General features: G+C 49.1%; 1 protein-coding gene across 2 annotated transcripts in view; it reads left to right on the top strand.

Moving 5' to 3' along the window:
• The first annotated feature begins 600 nt into the window (after positions 1-600).
• Positions 601-15,356, top strand: part of LOC126577258 (mucin-19) — a 72,006-nt gene continuing 57,250 nt past the window's right edge. For both annotated transcript variants that reach the window (XM_050238736.1, XM_050238735.1), the window contains exons 1-2: positions 601-769; positions 2,390-2,894. The gene's annotated coding sequence lies outside the window, so the exon portion shown is untranslated. The remainder of the gene's footprint in view (positions 770-2,389; positions 2,895-15,356) is intronic.

The following is a 15,356-nucleotide window of genomic DNA, read 5'->3' as shown; positions in this document are numbered from 1 at the left end:
AGCTCAAACAAACCAATCAACCAACCCCATAATGCTACTTTAACATGATGACGTCACTGCTCGCTGGAAGCTTCAAGCCACCCATCGCACAACCACACTTGTGCGCCGAAAGCTTAAAACCATCTCTACGCAGCTGTCCGAAACAGGTTTAACCCTTTCGTTTCATCCCCCCATTCCACTTGATACCCCTTCTACGGTTCCATCTTCTCTTTCTTCTCTCATTCACCATTTTCAACCGCATCTCTCGCTCTCTGGGTCTCTGGTTCTCATTGCCCCACCGCAATTACGCGCATCATAATCACCTCGCGCATCCTCCCGTTGCGGCCATAGGGGCAGCATTCGTGGTCAGATGGCGTACCGCTATGTTGATGCGCGTTGATCGCATCTCTCTCTCTCTCTCTCTCGCAACTCTTTAGCGCCTACAATCGCTCTCCTCGCCATTGGCTCTCTGTTTTGCTGCGCTCACATCTGTTTCTCTCTCTCTCTCAGCTCTCTTTTCTGATCTGCAACATGCAGCACCATCGCCGCGCGCGCGGTGACACACCACCACTGGGGTGCGCCCAACCCCAAAGCAGTTCCAAGCAGCGGGTTGCGCACTACGCAAGCCACGTACGCGAGCACACCGCGTTCGCTAGGTGGTCATTAATCGTTGTAAACCGGGAACCCCCCGGACCACCGTCTCGTGGCCACTGGTGGCCACTTGTTAGCATTCGTTTTGTGTTTCTAGTGCGATTGTTTTTTTTTGCTGTGGCCTTTCGTTGTTTTTATCGTGAGTTCACCGTGGTTTGGTGGGGCTGCGCGGTTTCAAAGCGAAAGTCTGCCTGCCTCTGCCCAACCAACTGTTGATCGTTTGTTCTAAGTTTAATCTACGCCGCTGTGTTGATGACAAATCGTGCAAACATGCGGGTGCGAATGAGAATCAGACCCCTCTCGACTCGAAAGTACCGCTCGAAGGCCGATCGTTGGTGACGATTAGCCTGTACCAATTCAACGGTGCTCGCGGAAAGTGGAACAGCGTTTAGAACGGCATTTGCCGGTGTGTGAAGCTAGTGCGTAAATTGCATCGCCAGATGGAAACCCGAACATAACTGGGTGCTTGTTGTCGTCAGTTGCGTTCCTCGCTGGTACAAGCGAAGACACATACTATAATTAGTTGAACAGCCGGTTATGAGACTGGGCTCCTCATTGGTGCTGCTTAAGCTCCGCGAAACCGGCTTGCACAATGTTGATGGTGTAGCGGTGTTTGTTTAGTGAAGAGAGTGCTTTAAGGAGATCCAAAGGAGGAGATTCTTCAGTTTAATGTGCCTAATGTGCTTCAGTCAATTCAATTGCCTTACCAGTGGCATCGACCAAACCAACAATAGTATTTCAAAAGATTAAGTTTAAAAAAACATGATGCATGACAATATTGTAGTGAAAAAGAATTCGTTTGAAGCATATCTGCTAACTCATATGAGTATTCATGGATCGGGAATAACATTTTACTGATTTTTTTTCACCCAGATTTTGCCATTAAAACAGGTCTTCACTAATCATCTAGATAGGTTTTCACTCTAGCACCTTATCTTTGTCTTTCTTTTCTAATAAAGATGCTTACTGTTTATTTAATAAAAAAGAGACCTTTCCATCAAACCTTTCCTCGCTTTCTCTTCAATTCCCAAACCAAACCAAAACATAAAACACCTTTCGATGAAGAACAAAAGTTGAACTAAACTTTCAATACCCCTCCTCTCCTCTATATGTGTGGTTTACGCTTGGGGTTCACTTCCTTGAGACACTCACCGGCACCACCCGAATCACCGTGCCACACCGGACACCAATAGACCGGAGATTGAATGAAGGAAAGAACGCAGACGATGTACGTACGGGGCGTAATGCGCTCCCAGCGCGCCAATTATGTGCTTCCGGAATCGAAATAATTACATCAACCGCACAGTACGCGGTGCGGTTGGCCGATGCCACCGTTGCCCAAGGGGGAAAGAATGTAAGATCCATCGCACACAGAAGGTGCGCCAGTTGTGCGTCTGAGATGCTGGTGCGTATCCGTGGCCGGGGGTATCCGTGTGCCTATACACCGACAGCCAGCCACCGGGCCTGCACCGCTCGGAACGGGAGCAAAAGGCATGAAACGAAAGCAATCGGCCGGTGCGGTATCGTTGAAACTGACCGTATCCCGAAAGAGTCCCCCACCCCCCGGGGGGAGGTGAACCACTTGGAAAGAACGGAACGGAAACTTTGGAAGGAAAATCTGTGCCAAACCGCGTGCTCGGATGCTCTCCTTCTGTGTGGATGGAATTTCGATTCAATTTAATTAACGTACACACATCCATGCGCTCAGACGAACACATTGTAGCTCATCTAGTCACCTGCGATCTTATTCTTTCACCAGCAAAGCCGCACGGTGCCAGCACGCCAGTGGCACTATCGAAGCGGAAGACGCGGAGTTTCCCGCCCTCAGGGTGGTGCCGGTGGGCAAATGGGCGTCCAGTGCACGACCCATTAGTGTTGACCGTGGTAGAATATCTAATCAGTAGTTTCACTTAAAAGTGGAGAAGAAAAAAAAATAGGTGGAGGATAAAAGTCTAACCAAGTGAAAAGTGTGTGCGGCGCTGCAAGGCGCACGAGAGGAAGCAAAAAAAAAGAAAAGAGCTAACGAAGCTCAAAAGTGCAAGTGACTCGCTGTTATATCTGTGCCTGTGTTGTGTTGTGTGTTCGTGTACGTGTACGTGTGTAACGTTTGCGGAGGGAACCTACACCTGACGCTGATCCAACGAAGAAGCGACCGTCGAGCGTCTTGGGGGACCGCAAGCACCACAAATCTGCCGGCCACGGGGTTTCCGTTCTACGTTCTTTGGTGGCCCGTGGCAGGAAACCGGCCAACCGGCCTTTAGAAGGTACGTTGCGGTGGCGGAGATGGTTTTCCTTTTAGTGCCCTCGCTTGGGATTCTACTCCCCGTCCATCCCTTTTTTAGCTGCACTTCACTCCACAGTTGGAAGGGAGTTGGATAGAGGGGGTCCACCATATTGTGCACATTGCGCATTACAAGCAGGTTATTTGCATTCCAAGCGTCACGTCATTCGTTTGCCATTCCACTCCGTTCCGGGACGGGGTCCCTCCGTAGCCGTAGAACAACTTCAGCGTCAGTCAGCTAGCTCCAGCAGCAGCTCTCTGTGGGAGCTTTCCTGCGAGCGTAGGGTTGCGGGTTAGACTCTAGGGGAGACGACATAGCCTTCGCCCGTTCGCCGGATTATTCGCTGTGGCTTGATGAAAGTTTATGGTTACAGATTAACGATTCCCACACTCTGCATGGCAGGGCCCCCAAAGGCCTCAACGGAACGAACACCAATGCTGGCTAGCGGCGGCACCTTCTCGCGCCAACGCGCGTGACTCACCCTGATTTACTGTGACGTTCTCACTGCCTGTGGTTCGGGATTCGCGGGAGCACTCGTCGACGACGACGTCATGCCAGGCGGAAGTCTCTCGACACTATCCAGCGCTGGCCACTTGGACCAGTGTTGTTCCTTGGATTGACTTTCTTATGTTGCACTCCGTCTGGTTCCGTCTGGGCATGCTCGCCTGCTTCGCTCGAGTCGGAGCAAGTTACCAAAAAAGGATCTTTGCAGTGCCGAGTGGAATGCAGTCTCGTTCACCGCCGAGCCGATACTAGGTCACACGCTGCACGGTGTGGCCGGGAGTGTGAGTGCGAAATGTATTACCCCATGCGATGGGATTTGGGACATTAAATGGAAAATCACGAGAGATATTGGCAGGTTGAGGAGAGCATGGGGTCATGAGCAAAGTGTATCTTATCGACGCGTCGCTGGAATGCACGAACCCCAGCGAATTGCAATATGAAATGATTACCGGCCACAAGACAGTGCCCCAGTAAGCAAATGCATTGAACGAAGAGTAACAACAAGCTCTTCGTTCTACGAGATCTCGCGCAATCGCCTGTGCATCTGACAGGATTGGAAGTGGGTTTTTTTTTCTTGCTGCATAATGCTCATCCACGTGGCACTCGTAATTCAAAATCAACGGATTTAAACTCATAATCCCGTACCAGCCTGGCTACCATGATGATGGAATGCTTTGCGGGGTTTGTTTTCGAGTGAGATGAGGGCCGTACAGCCAGCATTTGCTGCCTTCGTCGCTGGAACAGCCAAGTCAACTCAATAGTCGTCGGCCTAGGGTCGTCTAGGAGTCGTCCTTTTGTGTCCTCGGTCCACACTAGAGGCTAAACCGAACGGACCAATAACCGGACGAAAGTGCAGGCCAATGCTTGAAAGCACTGCTTGTGGTCGTGCACAGGACCGAGCGAAGTAGAAAGGACATCACGATATAAAGGGATAGTACGACTCTGTCTCTCTCTCTGTCTCTCTCTCTCTCTCTCTCTTGCTCCTCGAGTTCCTCTTCCCTCTTTCGGTTGGCATTGATTTCCTGGTTTAAGGCTTGTCAAAGGAATTCCATTCAAATTAACCCTGCTTCCCTTTCGGCTTTCGGCAATCCCGAATTCCTTTACCATTCTGGTTCTCTGGTCTGGCAAATTCTGTGCACAGTGAAAGGATTCCACTCCCCCATTCCCTCCATTCCGTCTTTTCTCCCGTCCCAGATTATGATTGCATAAAAGCCAAGGGCATGCGAAGAGAGGACACATTACACGGGACCATGGCCCATGCCAAGCCACCGGAATTGTTGGAACCACAGCGCACAGCGCAAGTGAATGCAGCGTCAAACATTGAATCCTTCCTTCCTTTCTCGTCCTGAGGATCGTCGAAATGACGAGATGGTGGAGGAGGAGTAACGAGTGCAAAAATCAGTTCGCTCCTCTCTCTCTCTCTGCCTTCGACCATGACCACCACGAGTCAGTGGTTCTGGGGACGATTGTTGATCGGATAATACTGTCATCCTTCCCATCCCCATGCCATCCCGGGGAAGGAACTAGAATCTATTTATATGGGAAAAATCCGCAAAAAAAACCCATTTCGAAGCATTATGCACCGTTTGATGGTGAGGAGATTGCATGGTGCCGGTATCGGAAGGAACCGCTGAGCAGTGGCCATGGAGTAGCTTTCTTACCGAGAACGCCATTGCCATTGGCATTGTGTGTCTGTTTGGGACCATTTGAGGTTTCAGTTCAGTGCAAACCAATAAGAATCAGCATCTTTCTCGGGCGAGTTGCATGGATGGGTGGGGTTGCGATGATTTGTTTGAGCTTTGCTGTTGCAATTGCGGATTGAGGCTTAAGCAGCTTCGGACACAATCTGGTGGTCAGTGACTCAGCCAAACACTCTCGCCAAGCGTCTTTTATGAATGGAGAAAAACGTATCAATATTTGAAAGAAAAAAAAAAGAAGTTATTTATTAATAAAATCTACGCTCGTGCTGCAAACCATGTTTCTGATAAACTAAATTCACGCACTTTCCGCAGATTTCCGATGAATGACACTATCTCAGCGTTAATGAGACACCGAAACCGGAACAAAAGTCCAATGTTCAACTCACTAACGGACTTAAGTTGCAACATTTTTTATCGACTAGATAGAAGACAAAAAGCGACCACTATCTCCTTGTTTTCGTTGCGACATGCTTATCAGTAGACCTCACCGCCGCGTACGCAGATTGTTTGCCGCAGTGGTTTGCACTTGAAAGCGTGAACGACGACGACGACGCAGACACTTAAAGCGCGTTGCTCGTGCGTCACTCGGCAGCAGCAGAAGTGCTCTTGGACGCTCCTCGTGTTAGCTCCTACAGGTTGTTGTCTTGAAGGTTGCTGTGGCATATGCGCTGCCAAGGTAAACCACCTGACGACCGCGTACCACGACCACGACGAGGCGACTAATATATTAGTCGAATGCAAACGCTCCTCCTCAGATGATGATCTCACGAGCGTAGGATGCTGTCCTCTCCCCCGAAAAACATTCACACTCCGTGTGAGAATGTCAGTCAAACCTGTTTTTCGGAGAGGGTACAAGTGGATGAAGTAGTTCCAGCGATAAGAATGGGATCCCTGGTGTTAGATGGTATGTAACTCGTACCGTGCCCAAATACTGCCGGTTGAATGAGTTTTATGGCTTCATTTTTGGCAACCCCTTGGTGGTACGCTCTCGCCACTCGCTATGCAGCAGCAGCAGCAGCAGCAGCAACCGAAATGCAACGCAAACCGCCGCGTTCTCCGAATGGGCACGTGTTTCGCGGGTCGCAGGAAAGCGCACCCTCCCCCGGCAGCCGTGGCGCGAAACGAAACTTTTTCTGCATAATTTTAACAATTCAAACAACGGCGCCAAAGCAAAACATTAGCATAACACTGACTGGCTTGACGGGACGGGTGGGAACAGCATTCCGAAGCGTGAAAAGTATGTTTTTTCGGCGCGAGTAAGAGGTGATGTTGTTAATAATGATGCTACCGACCGACACCGAGCGAGCGCGCGAGATCACCGCCACGAGCAAAAGGTGCGCCAGTACGCGGGATCCACGCGTTCCGCGATGGAACGATGTACCTTATTTTCCGGTGCGAGGGCGGCGCCGTTATCGTCATCATGGCCACCCCTTTCACGTACCAGGGGCGCACCGGAATGTTGTGCAAACAAAGCACGCTTTGCATCTCATTAAGATCAAATATGGAATGCAGAAACGTCCTGTTCCGGCATGCAACTTGACACCCGGCTAATAAAAATACTAAAAAGAGCTCTACCTCCCCCTCCCTTCACGGAGCCCAGTCGTCGATTTGGCTCGATTGCTGGCCACTTGTTGTTGGCGGTTTGCATCTAACTAAAGCGCGTTCCATCACCACGGTCTGAGGTTTGAGTTAATAACTGGGTTAATGAAATTTTACACCTTTACCATCCAGCCACCCCTAGCGGTTCAGTTCTGTGGCCGGGCTTGGCATGAAGAGGGATTGAAGAAATTAAAAAGAAGCTGCGAAAAAAAACGCGCCAAGCAGCACTTCCACACTAACTATAAATCACGCTAGTCTTCTCTACTGGGAGTGCTGTGGCCAATAGAGCCATTTAGGGGATCCACTGCTGCCACTTCAGTTCCCTCGTCCGTAGGAAGCAAACGAGAGACCGACTGGAGACTGCCGGATGGTGGCGGTGGCCAAACACACATCAATCGCAGCAGCATTAAACGGTAACAATGGTTGGCATTAAAAACCGCAAAACCACAAATACGCTCCAATTTTGCGTGGTCCAAAAAACTGGTTCCAACACTCCACTCGGAACTCCGTAGCGAGCGCGTTGAGATTCACTCCGTTCGATCTACGGGCGGGTGACTTTGGCAGTAAACGGAGTAGGAAGAAGAGAGAGGGGAGGAAGTGTCGATTCCACCCAGCCCCCCTTACGAACCAATTATGGGTCCACCTGTTTGTCGGATAGCAGGCGGTGCTGGAGAGCGAGAAGGAGCAGCGAAGAAGTAGCTCAAGCGTAAAGTGTCTTTTAATTAAGTCCCGGGCCAGTGGCGCTGTGCCACTGTTTCGGTCTCTGACCAGCGTGGCGTGAATTGGGTTGCGCGACCGGACCCCCGTGGGCACGTGAGAAATGGCACCCAACCCAATGGCGCGCTCTACACACGATGACAATGTAAATCCGTGAGACAAATGACTTACGACGACGAAGTGTCCACAGGACGGATGGTTGGCCGTTGGCGATAAGATAAGTGCCGCGATTTGTGTGCAGCTGTGTGGAGAGATAAGAGGGGGGTTGCTACTGATGAAATGAAACGCTACTCATCTACTAGCCGCCCCGTTTCCGTGGCGGATATACCTGTCATCACTAGCTTGCGTGCGTCTTCACGGGCCTAGAACAAACAACAAACCTCAATTCAGCGGTTGGAACTGAGATATCGGGGGCCCAACAAATAACGGTAACCGAGAGGGGTCGCTGGCGACGGTTTTTAAGAGTCCCACTTCATCTTCAAGGTGTCTACTAGTAGCACTAAACGTCGTCGCGTACTAGATCAACACTCTGATGATTTTTATGATCTGCGCTGCTGATTGCGGGATCTGAACATGGGAATGGGCTGCCATAAGGTGCCTACTTGCGGTGTTTTACGATCTACGAGGGTTAATTCGGGTCCAAAAAAGACTCATGTTTGGCAATTTGTTGTGAAGGAACCCTTAAATTTATTCATTTCAAATTAATACCATATTAAACTATAACTTTCCAAGAAAATTTGGTTCTAATTTTGGGGAGATTTGTTAAAAACTTCATCTATGGCATCAAATTTAAGAATGCGTGTCTTCGAAAAGGTTCTTTTGTGGTGTCCATCGTGGCCACGTACTGGGTCATCTGAAATATGCAAATCAATATTCTTGTCATAGGTTACAAGTTTATCCAGCTAAACCCGTTTAGTTTTTGTTTAAGTTCCAATTTTTCAAGCATTTTTGGCAGTATTTTGAAGTTAAAGAAGTAATCACCGGGTTCGTCGCTTAAATCTTCAGGGGTAAGTCTTTTGAATCGGACCGTTAAAGGTGCTCTTCGTAGCTGCCTGATGGTTTATCAAAAAATACAAATCAATATTCTTTTCATAGATTTTAAGTCCATCCAGGTAGCCCTGTTAAGTTTTTGTTGAATTTCCAATTTTTCGATTTTCGAAAGATTTTTAAAGTTAAAAATTGCATTTTACGAGTTTGCTTCAGAAAACGAGTTTTACATAATTGTTTTAAGAAAAAAGTATCAACTATTTTCATTTAATCTTGACGGAACTGCCTGACAAATAATGTACAGATTATGTGATCAAAATTTCAAATCGATTAGTCCTGTAGGTTTTATGCTACAATGGGCACCGTTATTGATTAAGTTGGTTTTAAAAACCTTCGCTTCAATGTAACCAGATGCTTTGATTCATGAACGAGGTCCTTTTTTTATCTAATATTTTGTCAGTTTTGTTCAATATTTTGTGAGCTACTGTAGACTCCCCTTAAGCAAAGCAGTTGTCGTTTCAAAAACATTAAAAGAAAAGGCACGCCACAATAAAAGTCATGCCGACACTTACGTTACCCGAAAACATTGATTTGATTGCGCCACCATTGGACCAATCGTTTCGCTTAACAAACTGTAAATTTTGTGGCCAATCAACCAGGAAACCAGCAGCCGCAGCGTGCGATTGCGATTCCGCCACCCGAGGATTGCACCTTTCTTTACGGTTAGCGCCAGTGAAAGCATATCAAAATATTGGACACAATCAAACTTTCGGCCTTTCAGAAATGCCGCCACTACTGACCACCATAAAACGGAATTGGAAGCGCCACCGACGCGTCGGTCAGCCTCTTGAGTACAATCGTTTTCTTTTGGCGCCACATCGTCAAACGGCCCTCGCCCCGCCCGGGGGCATGAAATGGTGCATTGAAAATATTTATGAACCCGCCCTCTTGTCTCGCGCAACAATGTCCACCGCGGCGTGCAACGACTCACGAGTACGTGCGAAAAAAAAATACGAAGAAATATGAAGGGAGTTAATTTACATTTTTGATTGTTTTGACGCCCCAGACGGACGAACCAGCCGTCAAGACGGTCAACCAATTCTCGAGCCTACGTTGACAGGGACCCCCACACCCATTGCTTTTGCTCATTAGCCATTCATTTCCCACCTGGAAAGAAAGAGATACCGTCCGGCATTGCAGGTTGCTCATGATAGATTGTGTTTTCCTGTGCCCCCGATGCCTGATCTACCAGTGGCCACAGAAGCCCCAAAGATGATCATAACATAAGTCTCCGAGGTTCTTGCTTTACTTTCATCTTCTCCACCGTTCGCCTCGCGTTCAGCAACCTCTTCTGCCTCGTGATGATATTCGGTTCGGTAGCCGGATCCAATTACTTCATCATCGCTCGTAGTTATTTGGTTTTTGGCGAATTGATTTACCGGTTTTCCATCTCACACCATCTTTCCCGCTGGTTCTTGCGGTTTTCTCTGCAACCGTTTTTGACGAGTCGGCGAGTCCACTCGCTCGGACTCGCTACTTCCACTCAGCTCGCTGGAATAATAATTAAATCGAGACCGAATGGTTCGTGAAACGCAACAATCGTTGCGCGCCCCCCCCCCCCCCCCCCCCCCCCCCCCGGTGGGGAAAAGATTCTTCAAAAACAATAGAAACAAACAAAACCGACAACAGTGAACGGGTGGTGCGAGATTCTTTTGAATTCCTTTTTCTTTTCTTTCTTTTACTACCAAGTAGCACTTCTCCACTCCACTCCGGCAAGATCTCTTGAATTCTTAATCAAAACAAGGCAAGGAAAAAAGCCAACCAAGACCAGAAAGGAAGCATCCAACGGAGTGAATGTGCTGCTGATCAGCATCCGGGGAACGATAGCAAAAGTAAAGCTTTCATCCTCTGCTTCCCGCCATTCGTTGCTCGTTATCAGCGAATCAGACACTCGAATGGAAAGCACTGAAATGGCAAGAACGATCTGGACACCAAGGAACGCAATCGCAACAGTTTTTTTAATGGTCTGGGGCGCGGTACTAGGATGATTACAAAATCAAAAACGGAACATTATACCAATAATCACGAGAGTTATGCTCGAGTGTCAGTGGAGGAAGGGTCACTAAACCGAAAGGCAATGCAAGCGAGCGCTTCAGATCATATCTCCGCCCGGTTAGCTCCATGATTTCCGAAGTAATTGCTTGACTTCGGATGAAGGCAGAGCTTGTATGAAAGAGATGAAAGAGAAGGCAGAGCTTGGATGAAAAATTGCTCGTGCTAGCAACGCCATAAGATCCAGTAACAAGATAAGAATCAATTACTGCTTAAAGCGGAATCTGGTGGAGTGAATACGTAACGAAAAGAGAACCATTGGAACGCCCTTTTCTACGCGAAATCACCCCAATAAGGTATTCGAATAGTTTGTTAACTTATTTTTTTTTAATTCTACTTCATTCTATTTTGTCTTGACAACGATTTCCCGGAAAACAATGTAACAAACGGGTCTGAGATTCTGCCTTTTTCTCGCTTCTTTTGTGCGACTACGACTTGGGACGACAGCGTGCCTCGTGGCACGTGCTTCGTCGACCGCGTTGAACCCGCGTGATACGAAGCTGGATAATGCCTGGCGACGTTACTACGGACGGGTTCAACTAGACGTTCAAGCGAGCGATAGCCCCTTTTTGTTCTCACCACCATATCCCGGGTGGCACAACAGCTCACACACGCCCACCACTCGGCTCTGGAGTGTCGGTACTGAGCTCCGGAAATAATTCGAGACCCAGCACCACCAAGCGCCGTAGCGCCCGGCTCGTATCTTTCCCTAGTCGGGTAAGGATATCATGTTGCATAAATGAGCAAATAGAGTGATGCAGACGTACACCAGCAGCAGCAGCAATCCCCGCCATCGCTGCCAACGCTGCAAATTGTTGGCCTGGCGACCTTACCACCAGGAGCAGCAGCAGCAGTAACGAGCAGTAACCCTTCGAAAGCAATTGCAACATGCAATTTGTATGCGATAATGTATCGTTGAATCGCATGTTTCCGCACATTCCTTCGCTCTCTCGCTCCTCGTGGTGCTCGCTTCTGAGTGAGCGAGCTGCTAGTGAGCTGCGTTGGACCTAACCGTAGGAGTTCTGGAGTGCTCTGGACCCGGAGTGCGTGCTAGCAGTTGCGATGACGCTAAAGTACACCGCACCTAGCAGTTGCTGAGCGATACAATCTTGCTGTCAGCATGAACGGTTGCTGTCGGTTTGCTTCGGCTGAAAACTTCTTCGTCAATCAGCCGGCTAATGGGAGGAAACAACATTGAACCTTGAACAGAAACAGCGCTGGATACCGTAACGAAACTGCAGGCCACGGACTAGTTCACGGGAGCACGGGATTTGGGGACTTTTGGGGATCGTGATTCGCTCGTGATCCGTTCCGATTCAATTGAACTACCAGGCGGTCTCATTAACCCAGAGTGGCACATATGTAAACCAATACCTGCGGCGGCACCGAACGAACCCGGTGGCCTGAAGCTAATCAGCCACAAACAGGAGGTATCCTTCCTTTCTCCTTGTAGGTTCCATCGCCCGTTCCGGGTCTCTCCGGTCTCCTTCTTCATGCTGCTGTTGCTAATTAAAAGTCGAACCGCACCGAGTTTGCCTAATTTTCGACCACGGAACACACAGTGTCCCCCTTTCCCCAGGTGCGCTCTGGCTTTTGAGGGGTGAGCGGATTTTACGGCAATCAAGGGACCGATAGCAACGTGTCGCTCGTTCGCCGACCGTCGTCAACAATAACCCAGTGTCTGTGCCTGTGTGATGCAAGTTCTGGCAATCCCTATAGTGCGTCTGAGGGGGCCGGCCAACACTGGCCAAACAGTCACCAGACCAAGTCGGCCAGAGCAGCCAATAGCCAACGGCTGTAATCTTCCGCCGGTGGTAACGCCAACTCCCCTAATCCGGACACATACACCATGTAAACAGAAACAGTCGTCGGACGTTCGTTCGTTCGTTTGCAGTGGCTGTGAGGTCGAGTTTTGCAAATCCCACGCACCGAGAATACCCAGACGTGCCAGTGACAGACGGATTGTGAACACCATGAGCAGCAGCAACAGCAGTAGAAGCGCCATCACTTTGACCTCTGCGTCGGCTTGTAGACCTAGGACCTTGGAATCCAAAACATCCAAAATATTTATCGGAAAAAAGGACGAGCTCACCTTGCTTGCCAGTTTGTGTCTCGTCCGCCAACGCTGACGCTGACGTGCTGGTGGAGTAATCTATATCCCCTGCATACGAATGCGGCCAGCAGATGGAGCCCGTTGGAGGCCCTATTCCCGGTAGGAGTCTCCTTCTGTTCCATGGCACGCACGCCACGGGTGGTGGTGAAAATGGTAAAAACTGAGGTACAGAGAGACACGGAGAGTGGCTTTTAGGCGCAGGAAACTCGTAGCCTTGGTCACATGACAGCGAAAGTTCGGTCCCAGCATCCAACGCCAAACGCGGGCGGATATGGATCCGACAGGACATCGTCCAACAGCACAAGAGAAAGAAAGAGAGAACGAACGGGTTTCCAATTTCCATGTCTAGCTCGCTGCTCGTTGTTTGTTTGTTTTTTAGAAAAAACGTTAAGCCATCCGAACCGTTGAGGTTTCATCAGTCATCAATCGCATCCGCGGTTCAGCCTCTCTTACTCTTAGTGGACAACGCGCTCGCTGGCCTTCCGCCTGTTTTCGTATTCCATCCCAAAATAACTCTGCGGGATAAAAAAAAATGCTGGCCCAGCGCGAGGATTCAATTTCATTTGGTTGAAGATGGAATCGTTGTACTTGTTTCGGAAAGGTCAATTTGATTAGTAAGAGGCCAGAGTGTCTGCCCTCAAAGTGTGCTCGGAGCGATGTTGACATTTTCATTGTAGATTTCGAGAAAGTGTTTCCTCGAATTTAAGAAGCGTTGTAGCCACAGTATCGTAGCATGGAAATATAGAGTCATGGTGACAATATTCACATTATTGTCTGTGGGCATTCCGTCCATCTTCACTAACTAACGAGGTGCTGGACAATATCTCTCTACAGCACGCGATTCGACAATTGCGACCACCACAATGGTGATGAATGTGACACTGCTCTACTATTCATCCCGAGTTTTAGCTCATCATTCAGATTCAGGATTAACGAAACACAAAAAAAATCGTAAAAAATCAGAGAAGGAATCACTAAAACCGTTCTGAGTGTACTCGTTCATCGTTCATCGACGCCAGTCCAGTTTTCTAGCGGATTATTCGTCGCCTGTTGACAAAGTGATAGTTAGCATCGGGCAAAGCCACATTTTTCCCTCACTCCCTAAAGGTCCATAGATAATTGAAGCAAACAGACCGGCGTGTACCATAAAAAAACGCCTTGGCAACGGACGATAAACGCTGCATAATGCTTCGGTTTCGTTATAAAGTCCGGTCTCATTCACAATTCAATTGTTCCACACTGCGCCGTTGGCGCCTCGGATCTCGTTTTCGCGCGCAACGTAGCTTCCATTTACATCGCACCGAATGGTCGAGCGCGCGCGTCCACTTAAGATATGATTTTTTGGGGAAGGAAAAAAAACTCAATGGCCATCCATCCAGCCTGGTCATACCTGGTGGTGGCCGAGTTTGTCGTTCGCAAACACGGCCTAGGCGAAGGCATAAAACATTGACGAGCGCTCACTCGGTGGGCTTCTACATCGCGTGTCGCCCACCGCGGAGGTGAGAAGAAACGGCCGAATACCTCCGACAGGGCCGGAGTTCAACCAGCAGACGGTGTTGGACATGCTCTATCGGGATGGGGTTTCCTGCGTTTTTATTTTTTTCATTTTCATTCAATCTACTAGACAAACCTGTAGACGACTGACGGAGAGAGGAATGATTGGCTTTACCACCGGGATTCGCGGTAAGTCGGTCAACAAGGGAGTGGGGGGCTACCAACGGTGTCAAAGGATTGCAGCCGTTGGTCCAGCCTGCTCGCTGGAGAGAGAGAGAGAGAGAGAGAGAGAGAGAATCCCTTGAACCTTTTTCATTCGAACCAAAAATTCCGTCCAGCAACTACCGACACCCGGGAGTCCGGTGCCCGGTTCGCTAGTGAAGATAGGCGAGGTGCTACATTCCCGGTCTGCCCTTTACGCCACGAACAAAACAAAAAACCTCAGCTCGTGCCACGGCCAATGGACGTCTCTACTCGCCCTCTCTCTCCTCCTCTGTAGATCGCGAAATAGAGACGAGCACGTTCGAGCTTACGCTTGAGATTGAAAGGCGCAATGCGAACGGCTGTCCGCTCGTGCCCAGCCAGCCGCTTGTTTTAGTTTGACTTTGGCGAAACAAAACGATTCACTCGGCTCGATTAAACTACGTCAACTTAATTAAGCCGTAGCACGGGATGCCACAAGATCGGAACAAGCTGACTGCCGGGGAAAAAGATGGTAGCAAATATGTTAACAGTCACATCCGCTGGTTCGCGTTTACTCTCGGCGAGGCTCATTGGATTCCTCGGTTTTTTCCCCTGTTTGAATCGACATCAGTTTACTTTCCAAAGGAACTTACAACATGTACACGGGGAGAAAAGGGGCAAAGGGAACGAAGGAATCAACCTAGGGGCACGCATCGGACGAACGAATGTTTAATCAACGGATTCCACCACACAGAGCGCCCGTGGGGAATGCTTTTCATGTTACGGGCAGTGTCAGTTCCCTCTGTTGGAGCGCAGTGGCGCCATTTTTCTTTCAATTCCCGTATTCCGGACACACTCGATTTCCAGATGGTTGGCGCCTGTTTGGGGCCCTTGCACCCTCTATTAATTGACCAATTACACTCGACTCCATTCGATTCCGTTGGGCCTTCGCCTGGTCGACTGATCAGACTTCTTTCCTGCGCTCATGTCTTGATGTCTTGATTGGGCCGCCGGTGACGGATGAAAATCGGATTT

Source organism: Anopheles aquasalis, chromosome 3 (assembly GCF_943734665.1).
Source record: "Anopheles aquasalis chromosome 3, idAnoAquaMG_Q_19, whole genome shotgun sequence".
Classification (NCBI taxonomy): Eukaryota; Metazoa; Arthropoda; class Insecta; order Diptera; family Culicidae; genus Anopheles; species Anopheles aquasalis.
The sequence above is the reverse complement of the archived record's forward strand: the minus strand, read 5'-3'. Positions and strand labels throughout refer to the sequence as shown.